The sequence below is a fragment of the Schistosoma mansoni genome, chromosome 1 (genome assembly GCF_000237925.1).
Source record: "Schistosoma mansoni strain Puerto Rico chromosome 1, complete genome".
NCBI lineage: Eukaryota > Metazoa > Platyhelminthes > Trematoda > Strigeidida > Schistosomatidae > Schistosoma > Schistosoma mansoni.
The window spans coordinates 8,047,689-8,066,566 of NC_031495.1; positions in this window are offsets into that span (position 1 = coordinate 8,047,689).

Below are 18,878 nucleotides of genomic sequence, written 5' to 3' on the forward strand. Positions count from 1 at the left end.
GACAAAATCCACTATATATGTCTGTTTATAATTTCTACTTAAGTTGATTGAGATAGTTAGATTTTTTTTTAAATTGATACCATTGGTAATTAAGATTAAAACAAGTCAAGACTCTAGACAGAAAGTAACAAATAAAACTTGGCAATCTACCTTCTGAATTAATCTATGTTCAAAGTGTTTAAAATTGAAATACAAGACATGTCATGGCATAATAGTTTACAACAAAAACAAAACAAGGTGAGAGTAAAATGCAAGGTAGTAACACACTTAGTTGATCGTTTATAAAGTATTTTAGGGGTATAAAATAAATTGGAAAACAATTATTATTATTTTCAGTATAAAGATTATGGAGGTTGTTAAATTTTGATTGAGATCATGAACCGAACCAAGTTAGACAACCACTGAAAACCTGGAGGCACTAGACAGAAAATTTATTCTAGTAAAGGTTTTGCGCTAAAAGTGGTCTAGATATTAAGCCCTAATGTGTGAGATCGAAGATCATGAGTTTGATCCGGTTTGTCAGGGTTGTAAATGTATATACTGTTGATGAGTCTTAAACCAGAACGAAATGTCTGTCCAGTAGTTTCACTTTACATTATTATTCTGAATTTCATCACCTTATCTTTCTTATAAAATCAACATTTTAATAGTTTCGACTGTCAAATAGTTAACCATCGTTAATGATAGTGATGCTGGAGAATCATCACAAGTTAAACACCAGGATCTTGTTTAAATCTTGCAAAACCTGATGAACATTAGATCTGTATAAATCATCTATTTACAAATAGACAATAGTTATAAAATAAACTATGGGTAATGTAAACAGGGTGGGTGGTTACTTGTTAATTAGTAGTCATCATCAAGGCATAAATAATCGTATCCCATCCTTTCTGTTTAATTTGTTCGAATTAGTGCATATATAATGTACTTCTACTATTAATCTTTTATTGGGTGCGTTGAACTATGACTAAAGCATTTTCATTGGTTGAAAATTGATCTTGTACCTTATTTGTGATGAATATTGCCATGTTGAAGATCTATTCTCAAATTTTTAAGGGTATATTGAAGATTTAGGAACATATCTTAAGCATTATTTGTTTTCTAAATCATTTTGAAACGGATTGGATTATACTGTTGTTTATGTTATAACTGAAATTTAATTAGTCATATGTGTGCATATGTGCATTCTGTACAGACGGTCTCAATATAGCTATTGTGAAACAAGTCAGTATAGAGTAGACAGAATGTAGCTAGCAATGGAATCCAGGAAGTGCATTTCGTCCTGTTTTGCACTCGTCAGCTGGATGTACTTGTGTCCGACTTGATGTTCATTTCAAGACTCTAACCCAGTGTCTTTCATTTTAAACACCAACTCAGTATCTACTTTGCTACTGAGTCCCGATAGTCACTGTTCTATGTATTTTGGTGAGGTTCAATATATTTGAATAGATTGTTTAAATTTTATCATTGATGTTGAAGTGAATAATACTGTGTTTGAATCCTGAAGTGAACACCAACTGGGACGCAGGTACACCCGAATGACGATTCTCAAATAGTACGAAACGCGCTTCCCCAATTTTACTGCTATCTATGTTTCTTTTTCTCTATATAAACAAATGTTATAATGGCTAGCATAAATACCGAATTACATTGATAGTATTTAATTTTGTAAATAATGTCCTGTTGTTTTATTTTTTGTAACTTATACTTAACTTTAGCTAATGTTGATCTTATGGTATCACTAACAAGAAAATAAACTCTTCTATCATCTTTATTTAGGGTCCTTTTAATTTCGTATGATGTTTCTCCACGGTATTTAATGACTATAATGTTAGTAATAAAGAAATATAATAAAAAATTTACTTAGTATTGTTTGTTTGAATCTTCCCATTGATGTTTAGGACTGCAACTGGTCAGTCTCTAATTGTCATATGTGCGTACTGTGCATATTGTCTCAATTCACAAGCATTATAAGCAAAGATGGATAGTGGTTAACAGTGGAATCCAGTTTGACACACGTTTCGTCCTATTTGAGATTCGTCTACTGGATGTACCTGCATCTTAGAGTTGATGTTCACTTTGGGACTCGAACTCAGTACCTATCCATCTTTGTTTAAAATATAAGAATAGTTTAAAATCAAACGTCTACTTGGATACTAATCATAGATAATATTTCTAACTACATCAGATATATAAATTTAGAAAGTTCCAAACCTATTTATGAGAAAAGAAGAAGCTATTTTTATGGGTTTTTTTCAAAAACATTCCTCCACTGTAACAGATTTTGGTTTATAATATATGTGTTACTTGCCGTAAATGCCATAATAGGATATATATGTATATGAAAAAATAGATGTACACATACAATACTGATATTATAAAGTTCTGATAATCAAATGTCTAACTGTTTATGTGATTACACTCACTTACTCTTTCCCTCTCTGTCTCATTAGGAACATAAAATTCTGTATGATAAGATTATTGTCCTGTAAATGACAAATTAGTATTGAATGTGCATAGAATTTTGATTATTAAAAGGAAGGATTCACAGTCTAACGCACTCCAGAAAAACTGAATGCCATTTTGTCTTAATCTCTTCATACTAGATAAGTAGATAAGCAAAATGTTTATATTTATATCTATATATATATATATAAACATAATTCAATGGAAACCATTAATGTTATTATGATTTAGTTAATTTCCTATAGGAAGAAATTAACTTGATATTTTTTTATCTGAAAAAGTGCATAATACTAATGGAATTATCAGAAGGGGTATTTCCTGAAGTTCTAGTGAGAAGCAGTAACTAGTGGAGTTCAACCACGTCTGTTGGGAGATATCAACTCACTGAAGACATTGGTGAATTGTTACACAATATCGTGTATTTGTTTAAGTTAGACATTAACACCGTTGGATGCCGGCCAGCTCAGCGGTCTAGAGGCAAAGAGCTCGCGCGCAAAACTGATAGGTCTTGGGTTCGAATCTGGCGATGTGGGGTCGTGGATGCGCACTGCTGATGAGTCCCAAAATAGGACAAAACGGCCGTCCTGTGCTTGCAGGTTTTCGATGGTTGTCTAGCTTCAGTTGACCCACGATCTCAACTATATAAAATTACTAATGAAATTGTTGATCAGTCTTTATCTATACTTTATCTTTAAGTAAACATTGAAACATTTGATATTCTACTCTACCCAAGTAAATGAGTGAATTGAGTTTATGAAATGTGTATTTTAGAAACTTCAGGAATTTTCACCTTTACAGCATATAATTCCATATGTTCCATCTCCATTTCAATAACTCAAAGTATCGTTTGAAGTCCTAAGACGTCAGATTCGTCACTACTGAGATGATGCTTACCAAAAAAAGTGAGGAATTGAGTGTAGTTTATGCAGTCAGGGTGAGGAGTATTCAATGATTTTCAAATTTTGTTAAAACATTAACAGTTTTAAGACGATTCTCACAGACTATTTCCTCAAAATCCAGTGTTTGCCTAAAATTGTATTCACAGTCAAACTTATCATGATGGTGAGTTGATGACTGAAAAGCACAAAGAAAATTATATGTTTATAGTTTTCATCATTATAAAAGACTGATGTTGATCTATAAAAGACAAAGTTAGCAGTTCAGTTCGCGTATCTACTGGAAAAAAACCATTAAACATCAAGATTGACGAAACGTTAGAAAAATAAGTTGGTTGCCTCTTTATTGTGTTTGTTAATAGTTTTCTTCAGTTATCACAATACATTAAGTAGATTATAATCCTTCCTAGTATGGTCTAAAATGATACAATTTAACTAAGTTTATCTCCTATGTATACCGTGAAAATAACACTCTAAAGAAATCTAAATTAATTCAATAACTGTAGGTACTTGAGTGAAGAAACTCATAGTAATCTAACTAAATTCTAATTAACTCAATTAGAGTTTGAATATTAGACGAAACTGATTGTCAGTTAAGGGTTTTTTTTCCTCAAATTAGACTATTTTACTTTAATTTAGCTTCTTATTCAAGTAATAAGTTGTAAAACGTTTCACAGCCAAAATATATTACGCTAAATATAAGTTAGCATCCATACAACTCCTTGTGTATGTGGAGCATTTTCTTCTTCATGGCCGCAGTATAACAGAAGCTCCCCTGAAGCTAGTCATTTTTATCTAACCTGCGTCCTATGTATTTCACTGATATCAAGTACCTTCAGGCTGTATCTCCTCATTTCTGCAGCAAAGTGGAAGACTCTCCCGGTCTCCCACATTGTACGAGCATTCCATGTACCTAAATAAATGGTTTTTCTGGTTGTCAGAAGGGGCATCGACCTCGTGGCTTCCGAAGGAATTCGGCTTTCACTATGAGGCGTAATAACTCTTCTAAATGAAGACCTTCTGACTCCTAGGGCAGAGTTTGAATGGTTTGAATTATTTTTTCTGGTTAGCGTTTTCTTAGCTAGTTAGTTTTCTACGGGATGGGGTCGCTAACCCCATGCTCAACCCTCCTCCTTTATCCGGGCTTGGGACCATCAGTAGCCCCTCCTCAGCTCATCAGAAGAAGCTCAACTGAATACATTATTATCAGTTAATCAGTTATGAAATAAAATATTTCATCTCTTCCAAAAAACACTATGAAGTATAGAAGAGTTAAGATTGCAGAATTTTCGTAGTTTGAGTCACGTACTGATCATAGATAAACTGCTATTAAAAATCTAAAAGTATTGAACAGTCATTTCGTCCTAGTAATAGGGGCCTTAGATATAAGTATCCAAGACCCTTCCACAAGAAATCGAACCAAAGACCTTCTGCCTTCAGAGCCGTCGACTAACCTTCGGACCACTAAGCCGGAATCTAACGGTGTACATATTTAACTCCAATCACTTCACGATATTGTACGATTACATCCGATTGTTAGAATGGGATAAGTGACTCACACCTGATGCTGTTGAACTCTATTGTTCATGGATTTTCACTAGAACTCCTGAAATTTCCTCCTCTAGTCACTAGTGACCACATGATTATTATCGGTAGTTTTGTAGAGACCGACGGATTTTCATAATTTAATTCACCAGTCGATCATAGTTAGATCTCTATTTAAAAAAACATTTCACAATTTGAACTATTAAGAAACAGTGAAGTGATTATCTTTTCAAGGTAACAGTAATCCAGTTATAGTCATCTTGAAGTAATAATAACTCTAAACAAAACTTTAATTAGAAACAGAAACATCAGATGTTTATCATTAAACTGTTGAAAAACATTCTAGACTCCTATTTATTTAAATGTACTTGAGGTTTTTTTAAAAAAAATTAGGTTCATCTAAATAATCAAAGTGGTAGTTTTTGTAGATAAACTTAATACAATCAATTCTATCCAGTAATTAAATAGACAAAAATGGAACCTAATTTATAAGCAAAGATGAATAGTGACTAGTAGTGGAATCCAGTTTGACGCGCGTTTCATCCTATTTGGGACTCGTCAGCTGGATGTACCTGCATCTCAGAGTTGATGTTCATTCTGGGACTCGAACCCATTACTGTTCACTTCAAACGCCATCACGTTATCCACTCAGCTACTGAGTCCTGATAACCACTTGATTGTGCAATGGAGTGAAAGCACTGACTTGTAATCGTGAATGGAAAAGGAGAAGAGGAAGATCAAGAAACACAGTGCTTCGGGAATCATAAGCAGAAATCAAAAGAATGTATAGCAACTGGAAACAAGTGTAAACGATTGACAAGGACAGAGTTCTATGGACAATCCTGATGGGTGGCTTATGCTGCTCCTCGAGAGGTAACATATGTAAGTAAGTAAGTACGATTTGTAAGATGAACCGCACAAAATAAACGAACCTAATATCAAACTAAAGAAACCGCTAACAAAATAAAACATAAATCACAGATATATTTGATCATTGTTTTTCTCAAAAATTTATTCTAAGGAACTTCTACAGTTACTTACTCAATAATTTTATTAAGATCACAAACCGATCGAAGTTAAATAAGATAATTAACTGATTAACAATCGTTTGACTGGTTTTGTATGATCATTCATAACAATAAAAACGGAACGTGAAATATGTAGATGTCACTGGTGATGTAATTTGGTACAAACTTGTTTTTGACCACATCAGTCCACACGCATTAAATATTTGTGTTCAAACACAAAAGGCAAAGTTATTTAATGTTAATTCATTTATATTGATTGTTTAAATTCGCCTACTGATGTTTGGGATTGTAAGTGATTAGTCTCTTTTGACGCATGCGCATCCTATGCGGGTCACCTCGATATTGCCAATAAGTTACAAGGGTTTGAAGCAGTGATAGATGGTCGCTAGCATTAAATAACGCGTTAGCGCTTGAAGTAGAAGGCAGTAGAGCGAACATCAACACCGGAACTCAAGTACGTCTGACAATTCCTAAATATTATGGAATGCGCTACTGGGAATCCACTGCTATCCACCTTCGATCTCTGTTTAGAAAATGTTTTTTTTTTAATATATATATTGTGTATATATACGTTAAAATTAGCTAAAATATGCAAAACCCAGACTAGTAAATCTGATCCATCTATAAACTTTTGATTACTTATTACGTGTACAGATATAGAAGTAATAGTCAGTATCAAAACTTGAACTTTCGTGACATAGCTTGAAGAATAAATTATGTAAACAAGCCTAACAAGGCATGGTGTGAACATTTTATGATGACTAGATCTATTGAAAAATATGTTAAAAAGGTTGAAAGTTATTCAGGTGTAATAACACGCTATTCGTCGTGTTATAAAAAGATTAAACATAACACTTAACTATCATAGAACGTTAAATTCATTTCGTAGTGTTTGTTTGTTTCTTCTCATTGATGTTTTGTACTGCAATTGATCAGTTTCTTATTGGCATATGTGCATTCTATGCGGAATACCTCTATATTGCCCTTAGTTACAAGTATTATAATCAAAGATGGGTGGTGACTAGTAGTAGAATCCAGGACGTGCGTTTCATCCTATTTCGGGCACATCAGCTGGATGTACCTGCATAGAATGTTTTGCACTAACGAACACAATTATTTTACTACATCTTATAACTCGATTAAAGTCCAATCGAACGAATAAGCTGAGGTTTAGAAGTCTGAACCATTAAATATCAGCTCATTGATAAACCGAGTAAGTTTCTTGTGACAAAGACTGATATTCCAAGTTTCCTCATACACTACATTAATCAACTAGAGTGGTAACAATATCTAACTGAAATTACAATCAATATTTTTCTTTATAGTTCCCATTAATTTATGCTTTTTCGTGTTAAAATGTAATTCTTTGTCTGAAAATTATAAATATAAATCGGTTCAGTTAACCATAGAAACAACATCCAGAAAATCGATAAACTAAGTAGTTTACTAGTATCCTCTCTCTTTCAATATTCCAACCTAGCATTGTCTAATTTAATTCTGTGTATAAATTTTTAATGTATAATTATTGAAAATTATTCATTACTTCACATCATTTAAAAAATTATTCCATATAATTACTTACTTACTCCTGTTACCCCTTGTTGAGGAACATAGGGTGCCACTCGCACTTTCCATCCAACCCTGTCCTGGGAAATCCTTTCCAGTTCTTTCCAGTTAACATTCATCCTTTTCATATCTGCTTCTATTTCCCGGCGTAAAGTGTTCTTCCCCTTTTCCGCTTCCCTTTCGGATTCCAAGTTAGGAATTGCCTCGTGACGCAGTTTGGTGATTTCTTCAATGTATGTCCGATCCACTTCCGAATTCTTCTCCTACTTTCCTCTTCAGCTGGAAGCTGGTTTGTCCTCTCCCATAAAACACTGTTGCTGATAGTATCCGGCCAGTGAATGTTGAGTATTTTGCTTAGACAACTGTTTATAAATACTTATACCTTCTTGACGATGAATGTAGTAGTTCTCCACGTTTCAGCTCCGACTGTCTTGACGTTCGTATTGAAGATTCTCACTTTGATATTAGTTGACAGTTGTTTTGAGTTCCATATGTTCTTCAATTGTAATAATGCGGTCCTTCCTTTGCCATTTCATATAATTACACACATATAAATGTCTAACAGTAAATGCATCATAATTATACAGAGCTGTCGTATTAGCTGGAGAACATAGTAAAGTCATAGCTTATACTTTATGTCCCATATTGACAAAGTCATGACGTAATCAACAGCATGTTTCCACTCTTATGGTTTTTATTGTAATTCGTCTTTTTCTCTTTAGACTACATATCTGTGGTCAAAATTATTCACTTCAGTTAATCTTAGAGAAGAAATTGTAATGAAATATATTGAATTCTATTTACCTTTACATTGTCTCCATTTGATGATACAACGTAATATTGTAGTGAACGAGAACATACAAGTGGGGACAATCGAATGTATTTGAGTACAAAACAAAATCACAGAACATCATAGTAAAATATGAGAACCGTACAGTTAATACTTGATTTCCAAAATGTCAATCAATCGTCTCACATTTCATTGTTCTTTTCGTTTCCACACCTATCATTCTCTGTTCTCGTTCCCTTTTCTTTGACCTCCTTAACCTTTTGCCTTCAGGCATTTCACCTTCGATTGATGTACATACTACTTATATCTATTGATATCAGTAGCATACACCACAATATAACTTTAAAATTAGAAACTGGATTATACTGATCCAATATCTAGTCTGTTATAATCAATCAAGAATTGTGAATTATCATTAGGTTTCTCCGATAGAGCACAAACGAGAAACTTTAATAAGACTTTATCAAATAACAATAAATCTAATCCATTTTCACATTATTGTCAAAATGAACGTAAAATCAAAATATTCACACTTCAAGTAGCATGATTTCAGAGAATACTTTAAACATAATCAACAAGTTAACTATGATCTATGTGAAATAATAAAATTACATCCAAATGCTTGTCAATCACTATGTCGTAATTATATCGGTTACACTTTCTGGACAATAGGGATTAGGCAATAGAAAGTTCAGCAAATTCGGATATTGTAGTAATAAATTATAAAGTAAAATAGTTTTTTATACATATTATCAGCATATTGTAGGAGGTGAGAGTCTCCTAAAGCATAATTAGTTTCTATCTTTCTCTATTTACTACGCGACCACCTTTGTCTTTCGTTCTGATTTAGGTTTGTCACTTTGTGGCATGGAACATTAATCATTTTTGTAACTCATCGACTGTTTCATCTACTGTGATGTCATAGCTTGACCTCACGGACGGCATTTGTGGAGGGTCTAATGTGTCGTTATTTGAAGACATTTATAGGAATTAAATAGTACACGAATATAATGTAAATGTCATGAAGAGAAATGAACCGACAAAAACAATGATAATAACAAACGGTACAATTTATAACAGAACAGACTTACTAGATTGTACCAATATATCGATTGTCTATGAAATATCGTTATTTACTATGAGTATTATCGTTACGTTCAACAATGTTTGTGAGACAATGTACGAGTAATTAAAATAATAAATCCACAATTATGATAATAATCCAGACGATAATCCTAATTGAAACAGAGCGCGTTGAACTTTTGAAATCTAATTACGACGTCAAAAATTGTTTCATGTTCGTGCGTTGGGGTCACCAATTCTGTAGTGGCCTTGCTTCGCTGATCGTTCAACTCGATAATCGTTATAATATAAATATCAACGGTATTGAAATCAGAAATCAAAGAGATGCGGAAACTACAGTTTATTAACAGATAGCACAGACCACAAAGTTATAAGTACATCAAACGAATTCGAAGAACAGAGGCGAACAATTTTATGAGACCAATTACATAAGCAAATTCATAGTCAAATTTCATCAGGGCGCAGCAAGGCAAAGCAAAAGCTACAAAAACTTAATAAACCTCCTTTATTCTTTTTCTCGCTGTTAAAACTAACATTAATTAAAAGTTTGTTTTCTGAAAAGTCTCGGCACGCACGCAGGGGGCCCAAACCCAGGGCCTTCGCTCTCGCGCGTGAATGCCTAACCTGCAGACCACTGAGACGGTATACAGCGGTGTTGGTGTCTAACTTCAGTCGACCTATGATCTTGCGCCCAACCCTTCATCCATTGTCTGAGGTGGATGACTGTCTCAAACCCGACACGGATTAAACTCAGTAGTTTAGAGGTTAAGAGTTCGTGCGTGAAACTGAAGGTTCTGAGTTTGAGTCCCATGTGCGAGATCGTGGATACGCACTTTTAAGGAGTCCCATACTAGGACGAAACCGATGTCCATTGCTTCCAGGTTTTCAATGTTGGTCTATCTTAGGTCGACTCACGAATTCAAATGTTGATTATTTTTGTATATATCTATTTAATCTGATACACTTAATGAAATACGAAGTACTGAATTGAAAATACTGTAAGAATTAAAATTCCGAATCCAAATTACACTTTATTTACAGACAAAAATGAAAGTTTAAAGTAACATAAGAAATCTAATGTGTAACTTTTATTGGAAAGAAAGCTTGAAATTAACATTTAAGAAAAAAAGTAAGACCAACCATTCATTTTATTTCTGGAAAACATATTTTCTTCTAAGATAAGTTTGTTGCGGAAATCGATTTCGCTTGAACAAATAATGATGAAACCATGGAGTACCAAACGGTTATTTTGTCGTAGTAGGGAACGTCATATTAGTTATTACCAATCGAGCTAAGGCAATTTACTTCTCTTAGCAAACGAGTTACTCTTAGGCAATTTGTATTAACGTTAAGCATTGCTCAAAAAAACTGTTAACTAGTTAAATCTGCGGATATTCTGCATCGAATTATTATTAAATGACTAAGTGACTAATTTTATACAATTTTTTCCGTTGATAAATTTAACTAAATAAAGAACGATGAACGTAACAGAATAAAATGAATTTAATTTGAGAAGAGCTTATCGAAATCTCTTGTTGATATACAGCTAGGCAAAGGTACTCCTGAATATCCTGGAAAATCTATTTGCAGCTTATCAAGCCATACATTGAGTCAAATTCAGATGAAAGTGTTTCCACATGGATTTAAATTTTCCTTCCCAAGAAGATAAGTTGGCAGAATCGAAACGAAAGCCTAATTTAAGAATTTTTATCATCAGTTATCTAAGGCAAAACTAAAAGTTGGTTAAAATCCTTATTCGTTTAAATATTCAATCAATACATGGCATCCTGAATTCTATAATCCAAAGTTTTGTCCGAAGACCCTCAAGCTGCCTTACGAAAACTGATGGATAGTAAAAAGATTGTCATTGTCTAATCTGATTAGAGCTTCAGCGTAATTCTAATACACCAAGAAAATTGTGTCAATAAATTTAAGATTATTCGAGATGATTCATCAAGATTTCCGGCTGACAGCCCGATTAAAGGTATGACTGGAAGGAAGGAAGAAAGACGTATCATGGAAAAATTCAAAAAACCCTCTGGAAAAGAACTTCATTAGTCATTTAGCATATTACGAGCTGAAGCCTCGAGGATCTAGATTATCTTATTTATATGGGCTACCAGAAATATATAAACTTGATTCTTCTATCTAATGAATTACCAATCATCTATTCTAATTTCACAAGCTCGCTTAATGATCAGTCAATCAAGCATAACCGATCAGTTTAAACTATCTGTCCATTGTTTGAAAGACACCTTTCTATTTACTGAAATATTATTAAAAAAATCAAAATCTCTAATAAAGACACGGTTTCATTTGATGTCTCATCATTACTTATTACAATTCTATTAGAAAAAGCCTTACAAATTATATGTCAACAAACTAATGTACTTTTCCAATCAAAGAATGAACTCAAGCAACTTCTACTAATGTATACTAAAGATATTTCTTTTCAGTTTAGTATTGTTTTATATTGTCAGACTGATGGCTATAAGTAGCCAGCTAAGTACAACCCTAACGGATATCCCTAAAAGAAACGTATAACGAACCGGAAATCAGTGATGCGACTTTTTATAGTAGATGTATTATTGATGCATCTATTCTCTGTAATGATTATCAATATGGTTCCAATATGTTAGAACTCCGTATACCAAACCCTAATATCAGATTGACAATGAAGGATAAATTCGACAAAATGTTTTATTTTCAATACCCTAGTACTAGACGTAGTACAAATGGCTATTCGGAAAAATTTACTTATCGAGAGGATTACAATTAAACTTCAGTAGATTATATCCAATAAGTTATAACAGAGCTTAGGTCAATACCCTTTTCCATCGAGCAAAAGATCGTGTTCTGAAGTCAATATTGATGGGGAATTAACTATTGTCAAAAGTTGTAAAACCGAAAACCTTTAAACATAGAAGCTTATCAATAAAAATTAGGAGACAAAAACAAAATCGACATCGTACTGTTGTTCAAAAGAAACCTTGTATTTATGCGACTTGGCGACAAAATATCTGGGAAGATTGATTGTAAACTAAGGGTTGAATTTAATAGGATTTCCCATTATTAAACTCGTCTCAATAAATCAAACAAATTCCTCTCTGGAATTTTTAAAAATGTAAAAAATATAGTCACCTTACGTTACCTACAATCGATTTCCATTAACATACAAAATCTCTCACATTGAAAGAACAGAAAGGAGAGATAATGTTTACATCTTCGAGTATATTCATTAAAAAAATTGAGACAGAGGTCAACATAAACTTAGTAATCCTTATCCCCTGTTATTTACCTCAAAGCGGAAACGAAGTTGAATTTTAAGAACAAAAGGACTTAGAACTCACTATGTTTTGCCGGAGCTATAGACATCAAAATGTTTAAACCAAATTTATTAATTCAATATGAATACTGTTGTCACTCTTATTATTGCCCTAGTGACCTTACATTCTGATATATATAGTTAAGTACCATTTTATCTTAACAATTATTTATTCTCATTTCTTTCATTCTCTCTTACCCTTAATCGAAGCTTTACGCATTTTAATTTCATAATCAATCCTTTCTTTGTTGTTGTTGTTGTTGTTATAGAACATTAAATCCTAGTTTGTTTCATTCATTAAGCTGTCTCTACAAGCTTTTACTATATTTCTAGAACATTCATGCTTATTAATATGAGAATATTAAACCATTTAAACAACTATTGTGAATTTTTTTTCCCTTATTTCGTACTGTTTTGTTAATTTGCATAGAGTATGTATACAGTCTTTTTTTTAATATTAATGTTAATTATTCTAGACTGTAATCGGTTGAAACAAAACCATAAAATAAATGGATTCATTTTATTCTTCCACGTTCGTTGTTCTCGCTTTAGTTAAAAGGAGAAAACAGGAACAGATAAGGTTCTTTTCAGTATGGGGTTGTGCACATCCACTCTAAGGAGTCCCATAATAGGACGAAACTGTTGTCCATTGCTTCCAGGTTTTCAATGGTGGTCTAATATCAATTGTTTCATGATCCCAATCAAAAACTTAATAATCTCTACAATTCCATACTGATAATTACCATGTGCTCATTGGTGACCAACTTCGTGAGGGGATTCTCGAAGTTCTTGTGAAAAGCTGTAACCAGTGGAACTATTCCGTGTCAGGTATAGACAGGTATCTACATCGGCACAATGGAAGATAATTACTCGATCTCATAGATTGGTTGGAGTTAGACATTAACACCTTTGAATTACGGATCAGTGGTCTAATTGAGTTTAAGCGTTCGCACGCGAGACCGAAGGTCCTGAGTTCGAATCCTGAGAGCGGGGTCGTGAATGCGCACTGTCGAGGAGTTCCATACTAGGACGAAACTGTCGTCCATTGCTCCCAGGTTTACAATGGTAGTCTAGCATCAATCGGTTCATGATCTCAACCAAAAATAATAATAAGGTTCTGTTTGACTGACAAGTCCCTACGAATTATTACCAATCTCTGTAATGAAATTCTTGTGATTTATTTCAAATTAAACATTTTATTTAACTAAACTGTGATATGAGGGAATGAAAAGGTAAAATTTACATTCATTTACTCATTACAACTTTTGTTCAACATTACTTCCATTTATATTTGAGTTCAATATGATGATTTCCCAATGTAATATTTGATGTTTTATTCAAGATACGACATTCTTGTACAAAATTAACGTACACTATGCTCAGTATGACAAACAGTATGTAATTTGTTATAACTCTGGGTATTTTGCATATGAATGATTGTATTCTAATTATTAATCCAAACTGGTGTACAATCAATATATAAATGAGAGTATTTTCGACTAAAGTCTACGTGTTTTGGGGTTAATAGATCTTCATTTGTATCAATCTTGGTGTTCTTACTTCGCTTTGTGGGAATTAAAGTGATTCCTCGTTTTACAAGTATAAGTAATGAGTAATTCTGACATAACAATTAGCGACAACCAGACATAATAAGTGGTGACGCAGTTCTAACCATTGACGACCAATCATAACAAATTCAAACTTGCTTTAGTTTAATCTGAAAACTATTTATATATTTCAAAGTGTTAATTAATCCTTTCTAATATAATTTATTTATGCCAAGACATCTGATAGCATAGGCCGCCGACCAGCATTCTTCAACCCACTCTGTCCTGAGCCTTCCTTTCTAGTTCTATCCAGTTTTTGTTCATTCTTCTCATGTCCGTCTCCATTTCTCGGCGTAATGTGTTTTTTGGTCTTCCTCTTCTCCTTTGACCTTCAGGATTCCATGCGAGGGCTTGTCTTGTGACGCGATTGGGTGATTTCCTCAATGTGTGTCCTATCCACTTCCAGCGCTTCTTCCTGATTTCTTCCTCCGCTGGAATCTGGTTTGTTCTTTCCCACAGTAACTTGTTGTTGATAGTGTCTGGCCAACGGATCCGAAGTATCTTGCGTAGACAACTGTTAATAAACACCTGTATCTTCTGGATGATGGCTTTCGTAGTTCTCCACGTCTCCGCCCCATACAGGAGAACTGTCGCATGCATATGATACTACACACTATTATTACCAATAGAATTTACTAAGAACTTAAAGTAACGCAACAATATTACATAAGATAAACTCATCAGTTTCTGTAAAATAATGAGAGTTTAGCCTAAAGTTAACTCTAAATCTAAAATATTACCTATTCCTAAGATGTACATTATTATTTTGTTTGATTACCGATTTTCATAGTCAGTTGAAGATAGACCACCATGGAAAACCTGGAAGCACTGGACGGCCGTTTCGTCCTATTATGAGACTCCTCAGCAGTGCGCATCCACGATCCCGATTGTCAATTTTAACTAGTCATTTAACTAATTACAAACACTTAATATTCACAGATGATACAAGAGATTCATTCATTTACATAATCTACTGTTATGTAATAAACATTCTACAATATTAGACACTATTCATTTCCAAATATAGCTAATTTATCAATAACCAAAACTTCAATATCATGGATATCAAATCACTTCACAGTCAATTATAATTACATGACTTAATCATATCAGATAGCAACAACATTCATTTCTTCCTAAATATATGGCATTTCTTTATTGTTCCATTTCTTCAATAATATATCTTTTAAAGAATAGAATATATTCAAAAGGGGCTTTTGTGGAGAATTATTATTTGCACAGTTGAAAGCATGAGTCAATTAAAGCTATACCACCAATGAAAACCTGGAAGCACTGGATGGCAGTTTCGTCCTATTGTGGGACTCCTCAGCAGTGCAATCTTTGGGTAGTGACATTACATCAGAAAAGATTAATTGACACTTAGAAATATATAAATATTTTTCAGATTAAACTCTCCACAAAAACCCCTTCTGATTATAATCATATGCTCACAAGTGAGATATTTCCTGGAGTTCTAGTGAGAAGCAGTAACCAGTGGAGTTCAACCGGGTCTATTGTGAGATAGTAACTCACTGAAGACAATGGTGAATGTGTCACTCAATTTCGTGGATTGCTTGAAGTTAGATATACACACATTTAGATGCCGGCCAGTTTAGTGGTCTACAGGTTAATCGCTTGCGCGCGAGACCGATAGGTCCTGGGTTCGAATCTGGCGAGACGGGATCGTGAATGCGCACTGCTGAAGAGTCCCATACTATGATGAAACGGCTGTCCAGTGCGTATACGTTTTCGATGGTGGTCTAGCTTCAATCGACTCATGCTTTCAACTATGCAAATAAAATATATCACCAATCATCTGTCAGACGTCATATAATTAAAGATGTAAATGTTTTTGAGTTAATATTAAACCTTGAAATGTACTACTATCCTGTATTCAATCTACTTAAATATCATTCCTTAAAAATAGTACAGTTGTTAATGTGAATCCCTTCAAAATAATAACATTATTCAATATTATTTATGATAAACATATATACATAACTATGATTCAAAGATATTTTGATTATGTTGTATAGTTTCGTTTTCATATCTTTTTAAGATAGTTGTAGGCTTGAAACTTTTAAGTAACTACTTTCTAGAGGTAATGCCCAGAATTCCATTGACAAGCTGCAACCAGTGAGATTCAACCGTCTCAAATGGGAGGTAGTGAGAGACAGTTACGCAACACTGGAGATGGATTGAAGCTAAAGACGTAGACCATTAAATGCTTAGTCATTGGTACTACAGAGCATACTTGTCAAAATTCTCTTCCTGCAAATGTTTTACACTTTTACTGTCCTTGGTTAGTTTGGTCAGTTTTAACAATATCTGTCCAAATCAATAGATCGTATACTAATCTAGCACATGTGTAGCAACAGAAATATTTGTTCCCATTTTCTTTTCTCTTATTGTAGATAATTATAATTACTCTGTAATAATACTTGAGTCGCCCTTCCATACATTATTCATAATTCGATACGATGTCCCAGTTACCCTCCTATGAATAACCGCTCCGAACTCTTGCTTCACATTTTCAGCATGAATTTGTGAAGATTATTGAATTTCATTGAAATCATAAACCGATTACTATTAGACCACTATTGAAAACCTTGTCCCACATCATTATGATTCCTGTGAAAAATTTCCTCCCAAAACGATGTATTAACCACACCTTTTCAAACGATTTAAACTTACATTTATGTCCTTTACATGTAACCTTGCTTTCTTTATCAACATGATCATGTCTGTAATAATAATAATAATAATAATAATAATAATAATAATAACTATTGTAAGCAAAGATGGATAGTGGCTAACAGTGGAATCCAGTTTGACGCGCGTTTCATCCTATTTGTGACTCGTCAGCTGGATGTACCTGCATCTCAGTTGATGTTCACTCTGGGACTCGAACCCAGTACCTTTCGCATTAAACGCCATCGCCAACGCCAACAATAATAATAACTATTTTTATATATTGAAGCCTTAAGTGATTCAGTGTTCAATGTTCATTACTCAAATCTTCTCAAGCATTATAATAATCAGTAAAAGATCATTCAGTATACGAAATTTAAGAAAACACCCCATGGTTCCTAATCGCTTACAACAACTACTAAAATACTTTTTAGTAAATGACAAACAAATCATCATTTTATTATGAATTCCAGAATCTAGTTTACTTATTTATCTCTTTCAAACGGTGGCAGTTGATTATCATTGTAAACAACATTATCAAAGCTTACTTTACGTTTAAGTGAGCTGGTGAATTAATTTTTAAGTGTCAAATAAGCTTGTTTTGGTGACATTGTTTATCAAGGCCTGTTTTGAAGGTTTTGTAAGCATTATTTTAAGCTTCCGAACTAAATTACCAAACACAAAGAACTCAATATAAGTCAAAAGTATTCGCCTGAGTCACATATCTCCCCCCATTATTTTATAATTTTCTGATCATATCAGAACAGAAAATTACCCATTTCATTAATAGCTTTCGTCAAATTGTCTCATCATTTAATAAACCAGTTAAACATTAAAATTCTGATTCACTAATAATGTGGAAATAATCTTAATTTTTTTAACAAACACATCCAACTTGATATGAGCCACATTCTAAATGTGAAGGTTAATGATGCTATCTGGTTGTCCAAATCGAAGATTGGAGTGTGGTTCGTACCTGGGACTTAGTGGTCGATAATCTAACGATTTAGCTACTAAGACCCTGTTGTTGACATTTCTCATGCTTTCAAAATCATCAGCAAACAAAGAAGTACAACTGCTCTCCGGTTTGCTGAAGCGATCGCGATAAAAAAAAACAGACCGGATCTTTGTATTCAAAAAGAGACAGTGATAAACTTATTACTACCCTGGTAATCCATTTTTTGTTTTTTGTTTCATTTTTTTATATTAGTTTTATTTTGGTTAATATGTAGTTTTTATTATATTCCTCTTCCATTACCCAATTCTTAAACCACCCTTTCTCTCACACATTTCCGCTCACTTGTCTCTCTTAAATTATATTGAACTCTCCAAATTCTATTCAATTATTACGTAACCCAACCTAATTGTTTTTAATTCCATGACTCCTTCATTACCTCTAAAATTATCACACATTTGATCTTATCTGTCTTTGAACTCCACTCAACTATTACACCACCCACTCTTTATGCTTCCTTCATTCTAATACCTAATAACCTCTGACCTTTCCTTGCTCATATATATATATATAGTTATCATTGATAACCTTTTATCATTCCAATCCTTTACATTCAATTATCTCAATTGTTCCACACTATTTATTACCCCAATGCTAAAACTAATACATACTTGAATTCATTTAGTATTGCTTGTTTGAATCTTCCCATCGATGTGTTAGGACTGCAACTGATCAATCTCTAATTGGCATACGTGCATACTGTGCGTATTGCCTCGATATAGCCTAAATTCACAAGCATGTTAATCAGAGATGGATAGTGGATAGCAGTGGAATACAGGACGCGCGTTTCGTCTTATTTGGGACTCGTCAGCTGGATGTACTTGCATCTCAGAGTTGATGTTGAGTCCTAGGGTGAACATCGACTC